The sequence below is a fragment of the Myotis myotis genome, unplaced genomic scaffold (genome assembly GCF_014108235.1).
Source record: "Myotis myotis isolate mMyoMyo1 unplaced genomic scaffold, mMyoMyo1.p scaffold_m19_p_7, whole genome shotgun sequence".
In the NCBI taxonomy this organism is placed as follows: domain Eukaryota; kingdom Metazoa; phylum Chordata; class Mammalia; order Chiroptera; family Vespertilionidae; genus Myotis; species Myotis myotis.
In genome coordinates, this window is record NW_023416379.1 from 25,993,282 (window position 1) to 26,018,379 (window position 25,098).

Below are 25,098 nucleotides of genomic sequence, written 5' to 3' on the forward strand. Positions count from 1 at the left end.
TTGACTCGAGGGCCACAATGGGTTCTTCAACTGGACTGGAGGGCCGGAACAAAAGCATGGATGGAGTGTTTGTGTGAACTAATATAAATTCAAAGTAAATATCATTACATAAAACGGTACGGTCTTTTTTTTTTTTTTTTTTTTAGTTTTATTCATTTCAAACGGGCCAGATCCGGCCCGTGGGCCGTACTTTGCCCACGGCTGGGCTAGACCAATGGAAACTGTATTAGTGCCTTGATTCTCAACCATGGGTGAACATCCGAATCACCTTTTATAAAAGATCCGTATTTGATAAGTCATGCATAGATTGGGTTTTGGGTTTTTTGTTGACACCTGTATTTTTCAAAAGCTTCATAGTCTATGGAAAGTATACCCCGTCCCCCAATTAAGAACCACTAATCTTTGAGAGTGTTTATATTTTGACTAGAGGTCCAGTGCACAAAATTCATGCACGGGGTGTGTGTGTGTGTGTGTGTGTGTGTGTGTGTGTGTCCCTCAGCCCAGCCTGCACCCGCTCCAATCTGGGATCCCTCTCACAATCCGGGACTGCTGGCTCCCAACCGCTCACCTGCCTGATTGCCCCTAACCGCTCCTGCCTGCCAGCCTGATCACCCCTAACCACTCCCCTGACAGCCTGATCAACGCCTAACTGCTCCCCTGCTGGCCCAATTGCCCCCAACTTGCCCTCCCCTGCCGGCCCAATCGCCCCCAACTGCCCTCCCCTGCCGGCCCAGTTGCCCCCAACTGCCCTCCCCTGCAGGCCCGTTCACCCCCAGCTGCCCTCCCCTGCTGGCCTGGTTGCCCCCAACTGCCCTACCCTGCCGGCCATCTTGTGGCCACATGGGGGCAGCCCTCTTGTGTGAGGGTGTGTCGGTCAATTTGCATATTGCCTCTTTATTATATAGGATTATAGATAGAGCTAAGTTAAATGCTAGTTCTGTGTTTCAATCAATAATATTCAAGAGGAAAAGGGAAAAAAGAAGCCTGTCATTTTTCTAATTCTAATTTTTTTAAATGTTTAAAAGAGCATCAGATACAAAGCATGAAAGTAGCCTCCTCTAAGCTTTCTGCACCTGAGTGTCAATGGGACCAGGTGGGGTCGGAGGAGGCACACACCCCAAGGCCCAAGCAGACACTGCTTTCTAGGCTGTAGGAAAACAAGTCCTATGCTTCATGCTGATTGGTTAAATTCCAGAAACCTGGGAGCTGAGGGCCTCCAGCTCTGTAGCTATGTGGCCTGACAGGTACTCTACAGAATTTTTAGAAATTAGTTGTCAGGCTTAAGTCATGGGCAAAGTTAGAACCCAGAGTCAGGGTCCCACAACAGTGTAACATGATGATGATGACGATGATGTGCTGACACAACACTGAACTGCTCCTGAGAGAGATAAAGCAGCTTCCCAAGATCACACCTCTTTTCCAGAGTTTGAATCCCGCCTGCCCTCACCACAGCCTGGAACCGCCAGCATCCTCTACCCACAAAACAGACACAAGGCACAGAGAGAGCAGTCTGTGACATTAACACGGCAAACGGATCTCTCAGAATGTGTTGTTGTTATTAACACCTGGGCTGGAAAAAAGCTCCAGAGAGGAGGAAATTAACGCTGTCCAATTTGCAATATTAAGTGTAAAGCGTTTTGCGCAGAGCAGATGGCTCTATTAGAAATAAGAGTTTGCCTCACCTATGCACCACTGAAACTTGCCTGTGAGAAACCCTGTCTGAAGAAGGCCGGTCTCAAAACACACACGTGCCTGTGGTTGACCAGCAGGTGGCAGAACAGAACAATCTATCCTCCATAAAGCCCAGCAAGAGTGTATTCAAACACTGGCCCAGAGTGGGTTAAGAACCAGTGAAGGACCCTGAAAGGTACCTTATAAAATAAAAAACAGTCAAGTAGCCACTCACTGAAATAACCTGCAGCGTAACATTCAGATGTATCTTCTGTACCTGTGCTGGCCTGCAAGGGTGAGGAGCTGAAAAGCAAGTATTACAGAGGGCAGAATCTGGCCTTTAAGGACACCCAAGGTGCCTACATAAGTGTTTCCCAAACTTGCCCCATCACTGACATGACCAATGACATGGGGGAGCTCATTAAAATACAGATGTCAGGGCCTCGCCCCAGACCCATAGAATGTCTGAAACAAGGCACAGGGAATCAATTAGCTGGGAGACTTGTCAAGTCTGGGGCTAGTGGCTGTGAGCTAACTACCTGAAGGGCACGTGTGCTACAACCTAACGTGCGCATCGTGGTGAGATGGGCACTGTCAGAACCTGCCCAGAGGTGAGGAGTCGCTTCTCAAGACTAGGTCAGGTAAGCAGCATGCAGCGGGCAGCACTAATCCACCTCTTGCTGCTCCACATGGGCCGGGGGCTCCAGCAATGCCCAGCAAGACTTCTGATCACCTGGGGACCTTCATACCCCAGCCAGCACCAGACCCTCCTTTTCACCTCAAACCCGTGTCTCCCATCATGCCTCTCCTGGTTCATTCCTGCCTCCTGACCGCTGTCTGCAGCATGAATGAACTGGTTCCCTGCTTTGCATTTTCAATCTCTTTTTCCAGATCCAGTGTTCCTTTTCCTCTGAGCCCCTCTACTTCAAACAAAATGCCTCCTGCCAGTCTCGCTGCTCCTCAGTAAACATTCTGGCTCAGCACTAACTCCTCTTGGCCCCTTGCAACTTGGCATTCACTGTAACCCTTCTTCTCCGCCCTCCCCACCTCCTGAATGGAGAAAACAGCCTGCCCATAAGTTTGACTGCCCATCCCTATTTTCTAGGGCCCTCATTTTTCTATTCTCACCTTTCACGTCTTCCTGGCTGTTCCCAACCTTTAGATGTTCCTTTAAGCCTCACTCTCACCTTTACATTCAAACTCAAAGATAACCTTTCCTGACAACAGTCTAGATGTCCCTCTACCTTTCTCCTTTCCCCCGAGGAATGCTCTGGCAGCACCAGGCCTCAGCTTGACCTCTCTGTGCTCCATTCGTGTGTCCGCCTCCTGCCTCATCACCCTCCCCCCACAGCCCTGACCTTGTCACTCTACTCACTAGCCACCACCTCTAACCAAACCCAGGCTTCTCGCCATCAATTCGGGCTCCCCCAGAAGAGCCCCCCACCATGACGATTAATGTGCTTCCATAGCTATATGTGTTTCCATGAGCCTTTCTAGAGTCATCTCAGTGCCTCCTCCTCCACAGCATCATTTCTGACTCTCCAAAGTGGCTGTTTGTTTCCATATCCATACTCTCCGTTCTGAGAACCTGCATGGCACCAGGAAGCTGGTCGCATAGGATTCAAGCCTTAATCTGCTGTAGGTAACTTGGGATGTCTGACCACCCAAATCCCTTCTCCTGTCCACCAATGATAACCACCAATTGATTGGGAAGAAAAATTTCAACTCTGTGGGTGTTCAGTAAATTTTTACTTAATAGATAGCATAAGAAGTAAGGCTTGCTTTCTCTCTCTCTCTCTCTCTCTCTCTCTCTCTCTCTCTCTCTCACACACACACACACACACACACACACACTCTACCACCACCAAAAAACCCCAACATGCCAATAAAACACAGAGAGAGAAAAGCACAAATATTTTAATCAGGCAGAGCTGGGTTCCAATCTTGATTTCAACACATTTATTGACAACTGATCTTGGTCAAACCTCTCTGAACCAGTTTCCCACAGAAGGAAAAAAAACACACAAAACAAGAATAGCAATACTGCCACCTACTGGGGTTATGAGTCAAGCACATAGCATTAAATGAGGCTTCAATATATGGAAATGGTTAAAACATGGCTTTTTGAACTTGAGAATTTGCAAAAGATAATTTAAAAAAGGAATAGGTAAGAGGCAACTGCTACCAATTTTTCAAGGAGAAAAAAACACTGGTAGTGAATCTTACACTGGCTTAAGCTGCAGGAAAAAAAATGTATAAAATTATAGAAACTTTCAAATATGATTTAACTTTGAAAGTTACCATTTGAAAATATTTTGAGGTTTTTTAAAATACATTTTTATTGATTTTAGAAAGGAAGGTAGAGGGAGAGAGAAACAGAAACATCAGTGATGCGGAGAGCTGCCTCCTGTTCGCCCTACATTGAGGATCTAGCCCACAACCCGGGCATGTGCCCTGACCAGGAATCAAACTGTGACCTCCTGGTTAATAGATTGGATGCTCAAACACTGAGCCACACTGGCAAGGCTATTTTGTTCTGTTTGTTGTTGTTTTTCACAATTATTTCAAGACAATGTGTTTCCATAGCATAATAAAACTAAAGTGGACTAATCATGACCCACAAGCAAATTGTGCTAGCTCCTTCCTCCCCAAAACATTACACTAAATAAACCAGATTATCACCTTTAAAGAACACATAGGAAGTTTCTGGTAGGCACAGCAGTGTATTTCATGGTTCCTGTCGATCCAGTCTGCGTGAAAGATCACTGAGAGGAAATAGTAGGACACAAGGTTATTTTCATTCAATAAAACACTAAAAGCTGTTGTGCAAAAACTAAAATTGTTTTGTGCAAAACTAAAAAAACTGGAAGGTTACTGTTATTTTTTTAAATATGTTTTTATTGATTTCAGACAAGAAGGGAGGAGATATAGAAACATAAATGATGAGAGAGAATCATCGACCAGCTGCCCCCTGCACGCCCCACACTGGGGATCAAGCCTGCAACCTGGGTGGGCATGTGCCCTGACCGGGAATTGAACCTTGGTCCCCTGGCTCATAGGTTGACGTTCAACCACTGAGCCCAGCCAGCTGGGCCAGGTTGATGTTCTTAAGGGAAAATGTCTGTGGATATATATCTCAGTAGGGTGGTCAAAATATTTTCTAAAAACTTTAGCATATCAAACAGTGTCCCTAGGAGCTATTTTATAGCTTTTAAAAAGAAACCCAGATAGAGCAACACTTTGCCTGTAGACAATAATAAACCTTTCCCCACAGTATCACATTTGCACTATCCCATACCCCAAATGCCTCAGCCACATGAAGTCAGTTCCCCACAACATGCCACAGTTTGCTTTCCCTCCTTGTCTGTTATGGACTCCCCTGGTCAAACTGTCATAGCAGTTCACTTCAAATTTTAAAAATAAAGGTTTGTTTCATGGATCCTCGATGAATCCCATCTGAAGGCCATTAAATCATACACACCCACTTCCACACTAGCCAGAAAATCACAATTCTAAGACTCATTTAATCTTCAAGCTGGAAGCTATCCTGGCCACAAATAATCGCACCTCCCGCTTATTCACAGAAGTTTGGTGATGAGACCACTGTCACCAAGGTGGTCAGTGGCACCGTCGGGCCTAGAGCCCTGGTCGTCTGGCCCCCATCAGGGCTCTGCCTGCTCTACCACCCTTCAGGGCTGGCTCTGAAGTTATTGAGGCCCCTTGATACTCGTCAAGTACATCAATGAGTCATGTTTCCGTTTCCTCACACTGTTCCAAGTCGCCTCTGGTAGCACAGAGTTCATTCATTCACAATACTGCTAACTCACTCACAGAGCACAGACACACTGAGGAACTACGACTTACCACGCCACCTTCCAATCAGGGAAGCCCATGGCTAGCAAAATCTAAAAATAAAAAGAAATCTAACCCTTAGCACTTAAAATACTTCCTTTCAACCTACTGTAAAACAACGGCCTATTTAGGAGATGAAAAGTGAGTCATTTCTTTCATCCAGCAGACAGACTCCCCAGGCACAAACTCACGCACATTATACTTCACGGGGCCTTTTAAATATTTACTTGTTAGCAGTATTCTTCCTTTCAGGTCAAAGATTATAGTACTTAGCAACACAAAGAAAGCAGGGGGATGTAGTTATGAATTAGTAAACTGCTCTGCCAACCCTTCCATTTGTTAATTCAGTCCAACTTCAAAGAGGAATTTAAAAGAAGGTTCAGCTTTCAGAAATTAACCCTAAGAAAATGACTGAATCAAAAAGTGACTTGGCCAGTCTTCCCCAAAATGGTATTAGGAAACACTGTAGGTATGGGAGTAAAAAGTCTCTTCCTATGCAAATAAGTCTGTTTAACTCAAAGTTTTGAAAAAAGGTTTTTTGTTTGTTTTGGTAACCACAGGACTTTCCCAGCCTTTGATATGCTAATGATGCTGTAAATTTCCAAGGATGGAAATTTCAGTTGATTTGATCACATGTATTATCTGGATGGTGGGGATAAATACAAACAACACACTAGGCTGATTCCAGCAGCTTCCAAGCAACAGGGTGGCGAACAGGCTTTTCAAAAAGCACCCTTCGTTTTTGCTCTCAGCAGCAGTGAACAGTTAGACTTCCATTCACATGGATTTCAACATAAGGTGGGAGTCTCCATTAAGTCCAAGGGGAATTGGGAGAAGGAGCCTAAAAGGAGCTGTATCCCTGAGAACTTAACTTCTCACTGCCAACTGGGCTGTCAGTTCCGGGGCTCCCGAGACCAAGACCGCTCCCCAGCTCCGAGGAAAGCGGTCTCTATACCCGTTCCTGCAGAACGACTGGGAGGGGCTCTGTGTTTTCCATGAACTCTTGGCTCCGCAAGCGCTAGTCCATGGCAGTGGTTTTTAACCATGGCTGTACATCAGAATCACCAAGGGAGCGCTCAACTCTACAGATGTTGGGCCCCGTGCCAGACCTGCAGAATCCAACAGGATTCCCAAGGAGGGGCTGCCAGAGCTGAAAACCATTGTTCTGCTTCTAGGAAGATGAGGTCAATAGACAAATAATGGAGTGTGCATGTACTGTAAATCGGGCACACTGACATTAACAAGGGAAGGGCTACGGAGCAAATGTTCCTGAGTCCCCCACGTTTACAGACAAATCAACAGCATTCACAGGTGGGCGTGTGTGTTTTTCTTGTGGGCTGTTTTCACAAAGAGATAAAAATGTCTTACTCTGAGAGGAGTACAGTGCTTAGAACAAAGAATGTTCCACAAAGCTCGTTCAAGTGCAGATGGCTGGGGCTGGGTGCCTGCTGGTTCACACACGAGCTAAATCTCAGCTCCCCCACACAGCCCACCCAGCACATGACCCTAATGGGACTCAGCATTTCATTGCATGCCTTGAACCTTTGGAGGTCACCTGACAAAGTCAAAACCAGAAATGTTCACTGTGCTAAAGCCAAGACTACTGTATAATACACAGCACAGGGGAGAGGCTTCTTTGCGGGGGGGGGGGGGGGGGGGGGCGTGTATATGTAGTCCATCACTTACCTGAGATAGAAAGTGATTTTTGAAAACCAGTTTTCTTCCTAAATTATATTTATTTAACCTACCTTATACATATAGGCCTTAAGCAGAGTATGTCAGAATAGGGAAGAAGGAAAGAGTTAAAATTAAAGATACATATTTTTTTAATTTAAAGGTCCAACTTCAATATAATAGGAAACCTTGGAATAGAGTATAAAAGGCTCTCTCCCTCTTTCTTTTCTGAATTTCTTTAGTCAGCAGAAAAGGTACCCATACACCTTAAATGGGTAAGAACAGTCCAGCATAAAGACAGAGTTGAGAAATGGTTAGGAAACAAAACCATGAGTCCTGATGAAGATGAGAGGTCAGAGGAGAAGAGAAGTCCAGAGGCGGCCAAGGTTCCTGACTTGGTCCACACCCCCTCTGCACATGCACCTGCTACTGGATTTGTGTAACTGGCACACAGACATGGTTCCAGTACAGTTCCCGTCTCCTCATTAATAGCATGGGGGCATTTCTGGGTCTCTTTCCTCTTTAACACTGCCTTTGCCCAACACCAAGGAGAAAAGAAGGTCATATACCTCTCTTTGAAAACCTAAACCAAAAATATTCAGATCAAAAGTACCTCTTTCTTTGTATTTCTCATGCGAGGCAAGTAGAAAGCCATTTCTTTGGCAAAAACCTGAAAGCCTTGCCCAGCCAGCGTGGCTCAGTGGTTGAGTGATGACCTATGAGTCAGGAGGTCACGGCTCAATTCCTGGTCAGGGCACATGTCTACATTGTGGGCTCAATCCGGAGTGTGGGGCAAGCAGGAGGCAGCCAATCAGTGAGTCTCTCTCATCATGGATGTTTCTAATTTTCTCTCTCCCTTCCTCTCTGAAATCAATAAACATATATTTAAAAAGAAAACTGAAAGCCTTCAGGTATTCACGGGTCAATCTGATGTAGGAAAAGACCTAGGAATCAGAACTGACAGTCTGACCAGTGCAGGAAGCCTGGAGAAGTTGCTGAAACTCGGGCGTGTGGCTGTAAAATAAAGAGGTTAAATTACCACCCCTGAGGCTCTCCAGCTTTAGGTCTAGGGTTCCCTGACATGCCAGCATTGATCTACTCTGCAGTTTCCACAAACAATGCAAACATCTCAACTATTGTTAAACTATAATAGGAGGCCTCCAGGGTCATGTGGAAATCATTTTTTAAATGAAAGCTTTTTCATCAACTACATGGAAAGCACGCAGTGAATCTAAAAATAGATTAAAAGGATTATATGGACACGTAAAAATAGGATTCTGATGGACTAAGTGGATGGCTGGGCTATCATGACTTCTTTACAAGCAAGTGAAGAAAACGAACAGTACTTCATTTGTTAAAGGAGTGATATACATTTGCCAAAATAGATAACGTTCCTGAAAGAATCAGCAGCACCACGAAAGGACATCCTGAAGAGTTTGCTGCAATTGATTTATTTTAGCAGAGTTGCTCCTAAGGGTCCCAGAGTCAAGGTGGCAGGGCAAGGAGGTTATCTAAGCTTCCACGAGATAACCCTCTAAAACAGCTTCTAGCCGCAGCAAATTATTCCTACCTTGCATGAGTTATGTTGACAAAACAAAAGCAAAAACAAAAACCGCAGGGAAAGTTTCGAGGGCACAGGATTCCCACCTAATTAATATGCCTTATTTCTAGCAGGCCCTATGGCAATGACATTTCCTTTCTATGTTGGTATTTTAATGTCAACATGGCCCTCCTTGCTTCCACTAGAGCTGAACATCAGGAACACCCAGATATGAACAGTATGACCCATTAAAGTCAGTGCAGGAAACAGGACAAAGCAACTCTACTGTGAAAGTGTTCAAAAGATGAAGACATCCACACGTTAAAAAGCAATTAAGTATGTGCACTTCCCTGTATGCATGTTACCTTTCAATTAAAAGTTCAAGAAATCAAGGAAATATAACATTGTTCTCCTATGTAACATACAGCGTATCACTGTATCAATTTTACAAAGTTACACCTAAATATAAAGGTATCTGCTAGGTTTTCTAATAGATCATCCTAGGTTGAAAATAAGACAATGAAGAGAAATGCAGATTTGTAACCAAAAGCCGAGGGAAAATACATATCATTTCTAATAATGTGAAAACCTAATGTAAAGTTAAGAGACCCTGCCCTAGCCGGTTTGGCTCAGTGGATAGAGAGAGGATCTGTAGACTGAAGGCTCCCGGGTTTGATTCTGGTCAAGGGCACATGCCTGGGTTGCAGGCTTGATTCCCAGAAGAGGGCATGCAGGAGGCAGCCAATCAATGATTCTTTCTCATCCTTGATGTTTCTCTATCACTCTCCCTTCCTCTCTGAAATCAATAAAAAATATATTTTAAAAGAGAGAGACCCTATTTCTTTGTTTTCCAACTCCAGAACAGAAACAAAATGGTGTTTATTTTACTGAACTAGTGAATCAGTGATCGAGTATCTAAGACCCTCTAATGAAGACCATAATCTCTTCATTTCCCTAACCTACCTCCATGTAGCTGCCTGCCTTCCCCTACACTTTCCAATGTTGATGGGTATTCCTAAGGGCCAGAACAGGATGAAACTGTCTGGCATCTTCCTAAGATCACCTGTCTTTCTTCTAAGTACTACTACTAACTAAAGAACATCCCTGGCCTGGACCCTTCCTCCGCAACACTCACAGGTCCAGATTTGTTCTAACGGGAATAGGTATGGCAGCACTTCCTGGGAGTCGGGTGGGAGAAACCACAGGACCCCACCAATGGGAAAGCCTGCCTCCCCTCCTTCTAGGATGACAGCATCCTCACACCCTAAGCACTAGAATGAAGATGAAATTATAGTCAATGACCTTCTGCACATTTCTCTTTAATTCAGGTCACCCTTGTGTTTTCAATCATTAGATTGCGAAAAGTGCAGGAGTCAAAGTTCAGAGCTCAAACTCTGGCTTCGTGTCCGGTCCTGTTTGATCAGCGGCAGCTCACCCACGCTCTGCGTGTTCCAATTTATCCAGCTGTAAAATTCGGATCAGATTTGTTTGCCTCTCAACACAGGGAAATGCTATGACCTAATAAAACATTCTGAGCTACCTAACTGTTTTGAATTCTATCATATAGTTTTCAAAACTAATTCTACACAGTAAGGTATTTTATAGTAGCCTGTTCTACCTGGAAGAGATTTGGGAACTCTTTAAAAGTCTTTTTATTTCCTTGTATTAAAAAAATGCAGAAATAATGGTGCTAATGAAATGAGAATTGGCTTATCTAACCCAGTGTGTAACCCAGATACCCTGGAAACCTCCAGTTTCTCCTTGAGTGCTTGAGCTACCTTAAGATTATCAAATGACAGATGTTCGGTTTGGTCCGATCTGATCTCAAGGTCTCAGGTTGGGTTAGGTTAGTGTATTATCTGTGAAGAAACCAGGAAGTAACTTTCCAATGTCACCTACACGTCTTTCCTGTTGGTTCTGAAAGAATTCTGGATATAACACTCTGGATAACCAGATAAACAACAGCAAATTTTAAATGAAGCAATACAGACGTGTTTTTGATGTTCTTTTGCTACCTTCTTTCACCCTGAAGTAGCAAAGTCTATTGCAAAAAATTAACAGTGTTTCTCAGCACTATAAAAGGTGATTAAACTCTAGGTGGTTGAGTGAGAAAATCCTAAGAACTTTCTTCCCAATTATTACTTAAACTTTTTCTTTTGAATCAAAAGAGAATATTGCTAAGCAAAATCAAGTAAAATTCATGTTTTCTTGAGCTCGGAAATTTGTTTCTTATTAAATTACAGTAAACTTAAATGGAAAAAATAATTTTAGGTGCTCTTAAAAAATCCAGAATTTTACTTAAAATTTTCTCATCTTAGTGGTTTTAGTAAACACAGAAATCAGACACTTAGGTCTTAATATCCTCATTAGAATTCATATATTTGGCAATTATGAGGACCAAAAGCTTTCAATTATGAGGGAAATTATGTTTTACAAAAATCCTAACCTCTAATATTTAAAAATGTTTTAAGAAAATTCATCCCAAAAAAATGACAATTTATTCTGTACCATGATATGTCTACATGCATCATTGTGTATTATACAGACAACTATCTATTTGGAAAAAAACTGCCTCCATTTCAAAATCATTTGTTAACCATCGGCAAGTATTTCATTGTGATAATTATGAAAATGTTAAATTCAATAGAAGACAAAGGATTCTACTCCAACATTATGTATCTTTATTTACCTTTTAAGAGATTACACATACATGACAGAATTTTGATTAACTAGAAAGGGATGACTATAAAATCTGGTTCCATTATAAATCGAAACCCTTTATGCTGAAACTTAGATCTAAAGTAAACCTCGCCAGGATTGTTAGGCATCTTTTGATTATATTCTTCGGCCTGATTGTAACTCTTTCATTCTAACACAGCAGCCTTCTCCACTGTTATTTTAAAAATCTGTTCAGTTATGTCCTCTAGTTCTATGGATACCCAATCTCAAGCTAAACCAACACCTAGGTTGTTAAGGAAATGCAAAACATTCTTTGTGATCTGTGGGAAAATCCTTTGACCTTTTGTCACGCATTCAGTTCCATCCCTGGACACATGTGGCTATTGCTCAACTGCACCTGTCGTGCAGAAAAACGCATGAGAGGGACACTGCTCTTTAAAGATTACTCTTTAAACTATGACTAATACCAACCATAGAGTTTTTCTTAAATCAGGCAATAGCGCTATGTAAACTCCAGAATTCATTTATTTTAACAAACACAAAACTAAGACTAAAAAAGAAGGAAATGTATATGCTTTAACTTTTTCATAAGGAGATCTATCAGATTGCAAACCCCTCAAGCACAACAAATCTCTCATTATTCCTTCAGACTATGGGATAGCAACACCCATATACTGAAAAACGATAACTAAGAATTAAACTGGAATTCGTTTTCAAAATGTGAAGGTGAAGCATCAGATTTATTTTTTAAAACTTATTTAAAAGTCACTATCAACTGACAAGAAGGTGCAAGGAAATGTACAGGGAAGCCCCATGCACCCTTCACCCAGCTCCCCCGATGTTAGCGTCTTACATAAGTGTACCATAGTACAATATCAAAACCAGGAGACCTACAATGGTAGAACCCATACATCCTATTCAGATTCCATCAGTTATATATGGAATTGGTGTGTGTGTGTAGTTCTATACAATTTTACTACGTGTCACTTTGTACAGCCACCAAATCCATGTCACCATAAGACCCTCATGCCACTACTTTATCGCTATAATCACTCCATCCCAACCCCTGACAATCAATAATCTGTTCCCCAGCTCTATAATTATGTTATTTCATGAATATTACTTTTTTTTCACTCAGCACTTCATTGAGGTTCATCCAAAGGTTCATTTGAGATTCATTTTTGTTTTTTGTATGAATAGTCCATTCTTTTTATTGCTGAGTGTTATTCCATGGTATGGATATACCACAGTGTGTTCATCCACTGAAGGCTACTTGGATACTCTCTAGTTTTGTGCTATTACAAATAAAACTGCTATTAACTGTGTACAACAAGCATGTCAAACTCGCAGGCCGCAGGCTGCACGTGGCCTACAACGAATACTTTTGCGGCCCAGCCAATATAACGATATGTAAGAAACATTTTAATAAAAATTTCGTAACTTATTTTTTACAATATCCTGTAATACATAATTAATAAAGAACTACAACTTTCGCTGACTACTATAATCATGTTACATTCATTTTCCTTACGCACCTTACACGCAGGCGTACCATTTCTCTCCACTAGTGGTAAATATTTTAGCAGCCGATTGCCACATCATTAGTACTGACTTGTTTGGTGTGCGCAACAGGAAATATTTTGCTTTCAGAGAACAAGAAAAATAGGTTTATTTGCGTTACACTTATTAATTTGTGCAGGTATTCAGTGTCTGCTAAATTAATGTTCAATAAAAAATAATTTTTATTAAAATGTTCTATTATTTTATGTTAACGATTACTCATTTATTTCAGCCCTTTGTATTCAGCATGCCTCTATCGAAATAAACCTACGTTTCTATGAAAATTGAAGCTTTTGTTTTTTTGCGGCCCACATAAACTTAGACCCATGTTAGCCTTTGAGTTTGACATGCTTGGTGTACAAGTTTCCATCTCTCCGGAATATGTGTCTAAGAGTACAACTGTTGGGTCTTATGGCAACTCCATTTTTAGTTTTAAATGGAAGTGCCAAACTATTTTTCAGAGTGGCTGTACCAGCAATATAGGAGTGATCTAGTTTCTCCGCATCCACGCTAGTTTTTTGTGTTCTTTTTCATTTTAGCTATTGAGTGGTATGTAGGGGGATCTCATTATGGTTTTAGCTTGCATTTCTCTCACAGCTAATGATGCTGGGCATCTCTTCATACGCGTGTTTGGCTTCTGTGTATCCTCTTCAGTGAAGTGTCTGTGCATATCGTCAACTAGTCCTTCGTCCCAAAGGTGTTCTCCTGTGCTTTTATCCTAGAAGTTTTATACTTTCATGTTCTACATGTAAGTCCATGACCCATTTTAAGTTAAATTTTGCATAAGGCTTAGATGATGGTTCATTTTTTTCCCTCTGGATGTCCAGTAACTCCAGCATCGTTTACTGAAAAGCCTAGCTCCTCTCCCTTGAACTGCTCTTCTCCTTAGTCAGAAACTGAGCATATTTTTGTGGATCTTCTTCTGACTTCTCTATTCTGTTCTACTGATCAACTGTCTACCCTTCCCCAGTACCACAATGCCTTGATTACTATAGTTAGACAATAGGTCTTAGCACGATGAGTAATTACTCTCATTTTATTTTTATTTTTCAAAGTTGTTTCAGCTATTCTATGACCTTTCCCTTTCCATATGAATTTTAGAATAACTCTATTTTTACAAAAATTTGCTGAGACTTTGATAGGAATTATGTTTATTCCATGATCAATCTGGAGGAGAACTGACATCTTTCCTATGATGACTCTTCCCATCCATGGACATGGTATGTCTCCCTAGGTATTTGGGTCATCTTTAATTTCTTTCATCAGCACTTTATAATTTTCAACACACAGATCCTATACATGTTTATATTTGTTACTTCATTTTCTTCAGAGCAAAAAAGGTATTGCATTTTAAATTTCACCTTCCATAAAAATGTAAATAATTTCTGTATGTTAATAGATTTTTAAATATTTATTCAATCCAGTCTTAGATTTTTTTCAACAATTTGGGGAATTTATCATTTTCCATGGATAATGCATCAAAGAGAATCCACTTGAACTGAATAGGCCATGCTTTTTGCCCTCTTCATCATCGGCACAAATGTTTAGAATTACACCCTCATCGTCAGATGTGTTAAGAATCCATGTGTTTAAGACACTGCTATGCTGTGAGAAAGTAAAGCAGCACTCCTTCCGAGACAATTCATAAATCTGTGAACATCATCATCATAAAGCATGTGAAGCACAGAGAAATCCCTCCAAAAACTGAGAAATCCCTCCAAAAATCCCTCCAAATACTGCCAACATGAACAAAAATTAATTCAGCTCAACTGTTATCTGCTGGCCTCTGTTTCCTTTTATGAAAGGAAAAAGATGCCTTCCACACTCTCAAAATTAGCTACTTAAGTGAGTAGCCAAAATGTAATTATTAGTTTTAAATGTTTGAAATGAAATACTTTGCTGAGAGAAGAATAACAGTTTTTAGGGGGAAACCATTTGAGGATTTTGAGCATTTAAACAACAAAACACAATCCAGTGCTCCAGCGCCCAGGAAGTGGAGAATAGGGTTACAATGAAGGATGGTGGCACCTGCACAGGGATGTGGTAAATAGGGTTACGATAAAGTATGGTGGCGCCTGCAAGTAGAAATAGCGCTAATGTGAGGAGGTCAATTACTGGACACCTGTGTGCCAGACCCCACAGAAGAGCTGAGGAAGAAAGCAAATGTGAAAAATAACAGCCCACCCCTCAGGTGGCCCACAGTCTGCAGATGGGAGGCCGACCTAACAGGTCCCGTTATAAATTCTTACAGGTATAAGCTCATCTATTTTAGCCCAAAATCCCACGTTCTCACTTTGAATCTCTTACTCTCAGAACATCTCAACCCTTTAAAATAGAAACATGTTATTCACACTAAGGGCTACCCAGGAGCAGAGCTAAAGCTGGCTGAAGGGCAATACACATTCCAGATGGATTTTCATTTTCCTTTGAGAGAGAAACGGCACAACTGTACCAACCGCATGTAGAAAAGAGGACTCGTAAAACATAGCGTGAATTTTAAGCTATGCCTGGACCTCATTTAGAAGACCACACCGATTCTGAATAGCAGAGATGCATAGGCAAGCTGGCCACATGGAATAAAAAGGTGTTCAGGGCCAAGAGTGTACAGTATTAGGTGCCACACACAACTCCCTCAGAAGCATTTTTGAAGTTTCTTTACTAGTGTAAGCTTTGCTCAATGAGCCGACCACCCCCAAAAGCACAGTTATGCTGACCGACTCAACAGCTCTAAAAAGTTTAGGTTTAGGAAGTCAAACTTTGCCTATGAATCTAATGCCTTCCCCATCACTCAACTAAAGAGAAATATAGAGAAGTGTGCTAGACAGAAATCTTACATAGTTCCCCAAAGACACTGAGCTGGATACTAACTGAACTTCAGGATTTTCCTAAGTATTGAAATTTGTTCTTGAAATCCACACAGAGGGGCAATAATCCAAAGCACCAGTCCTTGGCCTTTGAGAATCTGATGAACACTAAGGACACTTCACAGAAAGTGCGTACACACAAATGGTACCCATGAAATCCATGGGCCTCAGGTTAAGAATCCCAGCTCTACAGCATGGAAAGAGCTGGCTAAGCCCTAGCAGAAGGGCACAGCTCCTTATTCCACACCCAGGACAATGCCTGACACTAAGACCTCAATAAAGAGCTGGTGAAGGAATGAACTGTGAGTATGTTGTTTGTGCTATGTTTTAGTCATGGCAAACTGTTTCAAACTAATGAAAATATCTGATTTTCTTAATATTAACGACACTGACATATCCTCTCCACCTTTTATTTTATTATTTAAGTTTTTTTAAAATTCTGACTCGAGGATATGTTTTTACTGATTTGAGAGAGAGGAAGGGAGAGAGAGAAACATCAATCACTTGCCTCCCACATATGCCCCTGGGGGTGAGGGTGGACGACCCAAAACCTAGCATGTGCCTTCACAGGGAATCAAACCCGCAACCTTTAGGTATATGGGACAACGCTCCAACCGAGCCACACCAGCCAGGGCAACCTTTTTGTTTTTTAAAATAGTTATAGACTCACAAGAATCTGCAAAAATAGTACAGAGATAGGAGTGCCCATCACCCACCTTGCCAGTAGTGAGATCTTGCATAACTATAGGGCATTATCAGAAGCATGAAACTGACGGAAACAGCACAGTTAATGAGACCACAGACCTAACTTAGATTTTACCTTTTTAGCAGTGCTCATCTAATTACCTTTGTATAAACAAATAAAAATGTAAACACTCACAGTCTCACCTCAAACAAATCTGCAGGACTAAAATACTGCAGCAGTCAAAAATAGAATAGCCCTGAAAAGGAATGAAAATTAAGTGAGTTATCAGCTGCTAATGTGTGTATACATTTTTCTGGGACACCCTATACCAGTGATGGCGAACCTATGACACGTGTACTCATTTTTTTGGTTGATTTTTCTTTGTTAAATGGCATTTAAATATATAAAATAAATATCGAAAATATAAATCTTTGTTTTACTATGGTTGCAAATATCAAAAAATTTCTATATGTGACACGGCACCAGAGTTAAGTTAGGGTTTTTCAAAATGCTGACACACCGAGCTCAAAAGGTTCGCCATCACTGCCCTATACACATACCTTTTTACTTAAAGGAAGTGCTTTACGGCTTCTCTTTGGTGTATCCAAATTGCCAGCATGACTCTTGCACTTTGGGGCCATTATGGAGTAAAACAAGGGTTACCTGAACACAAGCATTGCAGCGCCACTACAGTCAATCTAGTAAGCAAGAGGGCTCCTCAGGGAACGTCTACAACGTGCCCTGGACTACGGGGTGATTCTCCTCCCGGCCAGGACAGAGCAGGACAGCATGCTCATCACACTGAGTGTCAGAACAGCGTGCAATTTAACACTTACAATTGTTTCTTTCTGGAATTTCCCATTTAATATTTTCAGACTATGGTTGACCACAGGCCAGTGAAACCACAGGAGTGAAGCAGTGGATAAGGGGGGCCTACTTGTATGCCTCTTTTGGACCTCAGAGGTGCAATCAATCCCCTTTGAGGTCCTCTCAGGCAGTGCTATGGTTTTACCCGAGCATCCTCACAGAAGAGCTGCTGCCTCCCCAGCTCCAGACACTGACCTTCAATGCTGACCTTCAACACCACCGCCAGCCTCCCTCGCTATCTAACCACAAGGCAAAGCAGCCACAGGGCAAAGCAGCCAGGCTCCGCAGGGAAATCCAGTCTACCACAGTGAGCCCCAACAAAAGAATCCTAGACCAAGGTCCTGTTTTGTCCAAGCATATATTTTAGTTCACAAGAGCGGAAATCATATGAAATGAAGGCTCTAGTTTGTTTGAAAGCTGATAACATGTCTGTCTGTCAGAAAAATCATGAAAACAACTTTGAATGGCATGTTTTTCATACCAAGTAATTTCTGAGATAAAGGAAATCAGTTTTCAACAGCTAACGGTCTCAAGATTTTTAAGTCTTAGCACTAATAATCCAAACGCAAAAACCATAATTCACATATGCCACAGAATTTTAGTAGTTGGTCTTTAAAAAAAAAATAGCTCATTTTCAGATTCGATATATGCAAATCAACCTAAACTGGTAAGAGAGTGGAGTTGGAAATTTTATATAAAACTTTCTCTATAAAAGAGGCGTTGTTAATAATGCCATAGGGCTATAGCACAGACTCATTTATTGAGTCTATTAGGTTTGATAAAACTTGTTACCCATACTGACATCTTTATTTCTACTAACTTTTCTATGGACTACAGATTGCAGTTACTACTTGAAACAGGATGATTTGGCAAAAAATATAAATAAATAAAGCAACTGCCACTATCAACAAAACTCTACAATTTGTACAACAAATAACTATGTTAGTGATATCAAAATGCATGAATACATTCAGTAGAAGATTGAGATTACCCATGCCTTCCAGGGGATTAGGAAGAAACTGTAAACACAGGGAAGATATTCACATGATAGAAACACTTCCTTCATCCCCACTATATTGTACACATCTACTCTGTTAGTGACTATCAAATGCTAGGCATATACTAGTAAAGAGAAGCAATGGTTTTCAAAATATTTATGAGTCCATTAAACTGTGCAAATTTACATGCATATATGGATTTTTCTCTAGGGAGTATAAAGCTTATGCAAAGAGTGCACAATCCCAAAAAGATGAAAAATTTCTGATACAGACAATGCATGCTGGAGAGGTCCCAACAAATAGGTTACTTCCAAATAAAGTGACCAAGAAAGGCAGGTGAGGAAGTAGGTTTTCTATTGGCCTCAAAGGGAGCAGGGTTTCATTGGCCAAAGCTAACAGAAATGGTGTGTTTCCGGAATGGTAGGTGGGTGAGCTGGGCACCAAAACTGACGGAGCATCAATGCCAGGAAGAACCTAGAACACAGTGGAGGCCACTCAGGCAAGGCGGAAATACATCGCTGAGGGTTACACATAATCCACATCCCACCACTGCCCTAGACCTCGTGACCTTGACCAGTTTCTTAATTTCATTTTCCTCTACAGAATGGTGATATCAGTATCACCCACCTCACATGTTGTTATGAAGTACTGAGCACAGCAGCTGGCACACAGCGATGGTCAGTAATCATCACTGGTATCACTAATACCACGATTGCTAGACCAGCACCGCACCCCAGGAATGTCCACTGCAAGGAGAGATGCACTCAGCTGCATTCACTTGTGCACATTGTACTTATTATATATATTCAAGTAAGTTAATTCTTTGAAGTGGGTTTTGCTTTTGTCAGCTCATTTATACCTTTAATTTCTTTCTAGAGGGGTAGTTCTTAAACATTTTGGAATAGTGGACTCCTTTCTGGGCTCAAATACAATTACTGATGAGTGTCTTGCAGAAAAACTGTGGACATTTTCCCCAGAAAAAAAAGGGGAACACCTACTTCAGAGCTTCATGGATCCCAAGTTTCTACATGACTCTCCCAGTTGCTCAGTGGTTAGAGCCTCAGCCCACTGACTGAAGGATCCCGGTGAAGATTCCCAGGCCAGGGCACATATCTCAGTTACAGGCTCGATCCCTGGCCCAGGTGGATCCTTCAGGCGGGTTGGGGCATGTGAGGGAGGTAACCAGTTGATGTGTCACTCTCACATCAGTGTTTTTTTTTCCTCTCTCTCTCTCCCCGCCTCCTCCCTCCCTTCCACACTCTCTAAAAACCAATGGAAAGCATGAAACAAAACGAAGTAAAACATCATGGAGAACATGCTGTATATATCCACTGCTTGAACTTGCTTTTCACTGTGATGTCTTTGGCAAGTCCTTCAATTAGGTGGGAATGGTGAGTATGAAAAGTTACAGCCCTAGCTGGTTTGGCTCAGCAGATAGAGTGTCGGACTGCGGACTGAAGGGTCCCAAGTTTGATTCCGGTCAGGGGCACATGCCCGGGTTGTGGGCTCGATGCCCAGTAGGAGGCATGCAGGAGGCAGCCAATCAATGATTCTCTTTCATCATTGATGTTTCTATCCCTCTCTCCCTCTCGGTCTGAAATCAATAACAATATATATTTTTTTAAAAGTTACAGCCAACCTGTCTCTTCCCTAACTGCCGAAGTCAATTTGTTCTATTTTCAATTAAACTAGCTTGTAACAATCACATTTATGTTCTTTTTTCTACAAGTAGACATTGGGAGGACATTTGGTATCTACACACTTTTCACTGAGCTCTTTTAACTAACCCGTATCCTCCTGTCTGACTCTCACAGACCTGGACAGCGCAGAGAAAGGGGTAGGGGCAACTGAGGCAGGTGCAGGGACAGCCAGTGTGTTGGAACTGGTAAGAGGAACTTTTTCAAAACCTATATGTCTGAGCATCACTCTCCTCCCATGAATCAGAATCAGGTAGGTGTTGGGGCCCGGGCAGGTCGCTCTTAGCAAAACTCCCTTGGGTGGCTGAGGCATGGCCTTGGCTGGGAAGCACTAATGTAACAGGTGTCCTCCTCTAGCATCACCAAGAATGTTCACATAGCTTTTCTCTATGGGAAGAAGTCTCTGATATATGTTTCTAAAATTAATGCTTATTAAATAGTGGCATACAAAATCATACCCACATGCCCCTACTAATGAATGTGCTAATGGCTGGTTTCTATTTTGGGAACCACTCCTTCGCTCTCCTCAGTGTATCTACAGAGCGTTAGTCAAAGCCCAGGAGTGCGCACAAAGCTTTACTTGGAGCGTTTGGTGGTTAGAATCCAAACTCATGCAGCCGTGACAGCCGCAGATGTGAGCGTGAGGCTGTCACCTCCTGCAGCTCACCCAGCTCCACTGGGCTGTGCTGAGATCTGATAGCGAGGTGGGTGCATACTCTCCCATATTACCCGGTCTGATCTCTGGGAGTAATGTGAAGGGAGTGCCTGCAGTTCTGTGGAGCTCCTGACATACTGGGAAGCTCTGTCAAGCTTAGCTAACAGCTGTCTGGTATCTTACATTTTTGTTGTTACCTTTTTTTTTTTTTAAGATTGTTTTATTGGCTTTTAGAGAGAGAAAGGGAAACGCAGAGAGAGGAACATCGATGTGAGAGCATAACATTGATTGGCTACCTCCTGCATGCCCCCTCCCTGGGATCGAGTCTGAAACCCAGGGAACTGAACCAGGAATTGAACTGGCAGCCTTTCGGTGCACCAGACGACACCCAGCCAACTGAGCCACACTGGCCAGGGCTGTTCTGTTTTTATTCTCTCTTTTGTGTCACCAACATGACTTTCTCTTCTTAACTGTTCTCAACGTGGCAAATCCATGTGCTAGAGAACAGTCTTTTTTCTATGAACAAATACTGGAGGGAGGGAGGAATCGATGAATGGATGGATGAGTGAAGGTGTACTTGATGTCTCTGAATGGAGAGGGTGGCTTGTGGATGGTAGGGGTGGGAGAAAGAGAGAGAAAGAAGGGGGAGACAATTGACTGATTAACGTTTTCAGCGAGTCTGGGAAGTAAATGGATTTCATCAGGGTGGGGTTTGCAGTTTATCTTGCTTCCTGGGAAGTTCTTATAGAAGCCAGAACACTAACCTTACTTCATGCCCATGTTGCCTGTGTCCTTTCCCACTGCCTGAAAAGGTCTCCTTTCCTCTCTGATTAGCTACCATTTTCCATCCTATATATACATACATAGGTCACAAGGCATCACCATGCAGCCACCCCTTCCTCTAGAGCAGTGGTTCTCAGCCTTCCTAATGCCGCGACCCTTTAATACAGTTCCTCATGTTGTGGTGACCCCCAACCATAAAATTATTTTCGTTGCTACTTCATAACTGTAATTTTGCTACTGTTATGAATCATAATGTAAATATCTGATATGCAGGATGTATTTTCATTGTTACAAATTGAACATAATTAAAGCATAGTGATTAATCACAAAAACAATATGTAATTATATTATGTGTTTTCCCATGGTCTTAGGCGGCCCCTGTGAAAGGCTCATTTGACCCCCAAAGGGGTTGCGAACTACAGGTTGGTGACCCACAGGTTGAGAACCGCTGCTCTAGAAGTCTCTAGTCTTCCTCCTCTCCTGAGTCACTATTGTATTTGAATTGCCCTTCCCACCTTTGCACTTATAGACTCCCTTGATTTGCTTCTTGCTGCATGTGAGCGATGTAATTTATCTTCCCAAACAGATGGTAACCTTATGAAGAGGGGCACCGCCTTTGGGTCACTTCTGCATCCCTGTCGCAACTCTGAGAGCAGTGCTGGTGCTGCACATTCCTTCCCCGAGAGCTTAGAGGGCCGCTTCCTTCCCACTCGTGGTTGATGGATGGTGGACAGATCACCTCTGCGCCCCAGACTGGGTCAACCCTAACAACAGTGACTTGTGTGACTTAAATTCATTGTGTTTTTTTGACCTGCTTCTAGCTGACTAGACTGTTTTCCTGGAGAGTTTACTCCCCTATTACTAATAGTCTTGGTGGGAAGAGGGAGAAGTAGAGAATGGTTCCAAAATTCCAAAGGTCTAGCAAGACCTGTTCTGGGCCCCTCCCCTCGGGTTCAGGTTGTTGTCAAGTGGGCCTGTGGTCTGGTTTATCCAGACTTGCAAGGGCACCCCTGCACTTGCTAAACATTGACCCAAATACTTGGGGTGGGAAGGTCCACTGAATGAACTTTCTCCTCTGTTTTTCTCTTTCTCTCTGTCCCTCCCTCCGTCCCTTTTCTACCTCAACCCCTCTCACTGCAAAAGAATTAGCCTGGAATGCTAATCCTACCATAAGCTTTGCTACTCTGTAGAGTATCCTTCTTGGATAACTGTTGTTCATTGACTGTGTGTTGGTATTCGAGAAATGTGATGTTGGAACTAAGTGTCTACTATTTATGATGTCGCACTGGCAATTTTTTAACCCTAGGGAGCAACTGTACAGTAGTAGTAACAGCTGTGCTACAATGTACAGAGTCTGCACGTGCCTCTTCGGCATGTTTTAGAAATAACATTGGTAATAAAACTTGAGAATGAATTTATTTGCTTCAAAAACAGCAAATCACACTGTAGATTTATTATTTCTGGGACTTCGCTAAATTTGATGACAGCTGATATTGTAAGTCTGCTTCCAAGTCAGTAGAGACAAAACCAGGAGTAATAGATACTGGCATAACCTGGGGCATTGCACTTCAAGTCAGTGGACTTTAATTTGAATTTACATATTCCTTCACCTCCTCCTGTTATTTTAATTTTTAATTTCATTCATTTTAAAAAGCCTGGCTTGCTTGCTTCAGTTATTTCTGTATCAAAAAAAGAGTTTTCTTAAACTGGCCACCTCCATTCACATATAACCTGAATGTCTTTTTGTAGCTAAAGATGACTGAGAGTATGTTTATGAATAGAAACATTATTTTCACCAACAAAATAGCTGCATTGACAAGAAGGGACTAGAAGGCAACATTTTAAGCATATGGTAGGAGGACCCTGAACGATACAACAGCACAGTTTTTGTCAGGTTGCGGCCTGCAGGGCATGGGCTGGAAGGCCCTCCTGAGTGGAGTGAAGCTGTGGGTGCCCGTCACTGACCTGGCCCACACCCTGCAGTAGCCCGAAGTTTCCTATGGAAACCTTAGCCCCACGGTTGAGAACTGGGGAGCGCTGGGCTTTCTCACTTTCCCCCAAAGCCCAGCTTGGTCATTTTCTAAGTTTGTGATCCAGGCATATTATTTAAATTCACTGTGTCTCGGTTTCTTCAGCTAAAAAAAGGGGATGTGGATAGATAGTAGCCACTGTGCATGGTTATTGAAAGGATTCAGTGGTAACTTGTGTCAGAACAAGGCCTGCTAAATAGCAAGCACTCGTTTCACTTAGTCATCACTCAGCTACAATGACAGATCCTGAACAATGGTGATTAGCAGAGGCGAATGTTTATTTTTCCCCTGTAATGCGAAGTTCAGGGCTGGCCTGGTGATTTCACCAGGCCATTGTCAGACTCCAGATTTTCCACTCTGCTCTCCTTCGTGGGTGTCTGTCACCTCATAGTCATGAAACAGCCTCATCTTATTAAAAGAGTTCCAAGAAGCCCCGCCCATCAATTCCCACTTACATCCTATTGGCCAAAATTGTATCATGTGGCCTTACCCATAGGAAGGAAAGGAAATGTGGCTTTTTAAATGGGGCACATTATCATGCCCAACATCATCAAGGTTGCTACAAGTAGGAAGGAAGAAGTAGGAGATGGATATCGGGCTGGCACCCAGCAATGTCTGCCACAGCACTCAAAAAAGGCCCCTGAGTGTGGGTGTCCCCAGGGATGGGAGCCTTGGAGGAAGACTGTCTCCGGATCCTGCTTAGGAAGTAAGGGAACATGCACACCTTGTGGATGAAGCGGCAGCATGCATTCCCAGCCTGTCTCAGCTCTGAGCCTTGCACTGTCCTCCCCCCCCCACCCCCATCTCCTGCTGCTTCCCCAGCCTCGGCCACCTCTCCCCCCAGTACTTCCCCGGGGTCCTCATGTCCTGATCAGGCATTTTCCCTCTCTTCTATTTCCACAAACTCCAGGGTGCTTTGGGGGACCACCTGGAGGCGGCGGCAGACTGGTGACCCCACCAGCAGGGAAGCCAGGATGGGCATTCACCAGGGCTGGGGAGAGGGCAAGGAGCCCGCCTCTGGGGAACTTCCCAGCGGCCAGCTCTCCGCTCGCTGTGCTTTTTCCTCGCTAGTCGGGTCCTTTGGCCTACCTACTTCCTGGGTTTTACTGGCATCCCATTCCCATGCTGGTGTTGATGGAATGGAAAAAGAGCCTTTGCCTGGATCTGTCAGCGGGGAAAACTCGGCTCATGCTTTATGGACCCAGGCATGGTGTTCCCATCTGTGGTGGCCATCACATCAGTGACGCGCTTACAGCGCAGCACATCAGTCAGTGGTCTGATAATGAGGAAGGGCAGGAGGCCAGATGTTATCACCTCAAACGCCACCTCAACCGGAAATAATCAACCACGTCTCAGCGCTGGGAACAACTACTTAAAACTTGGGCTTTGTTAGAGGCCCTTGTGTTAATAGCCAATATTTTGGCCTGCATTTCGTTAAAAACACAATACCAGCCAACACTTAAAACAGTTTTCCTTACCTGTTTGCAGCACTCTCCCTTCCCCTCCAGAACCAGTAAACTTTTCATTAAAAGGGGGAGGGGGG

General features: G+C 42.8%; 1 protein-coding gene across 2 annotated transcripts in view; it reads right to left on the minus strand.

Annotated features, from left to right (window-relative positions):
- The window catches only part of NHSL1 (NHS like 1), a 215,462-nt gene that overhangs the window by 136,381 nt on the left and 53,983 nt on the right, over positions 1-25,098 (minus strand). The window lies entirely within an intron of this gene.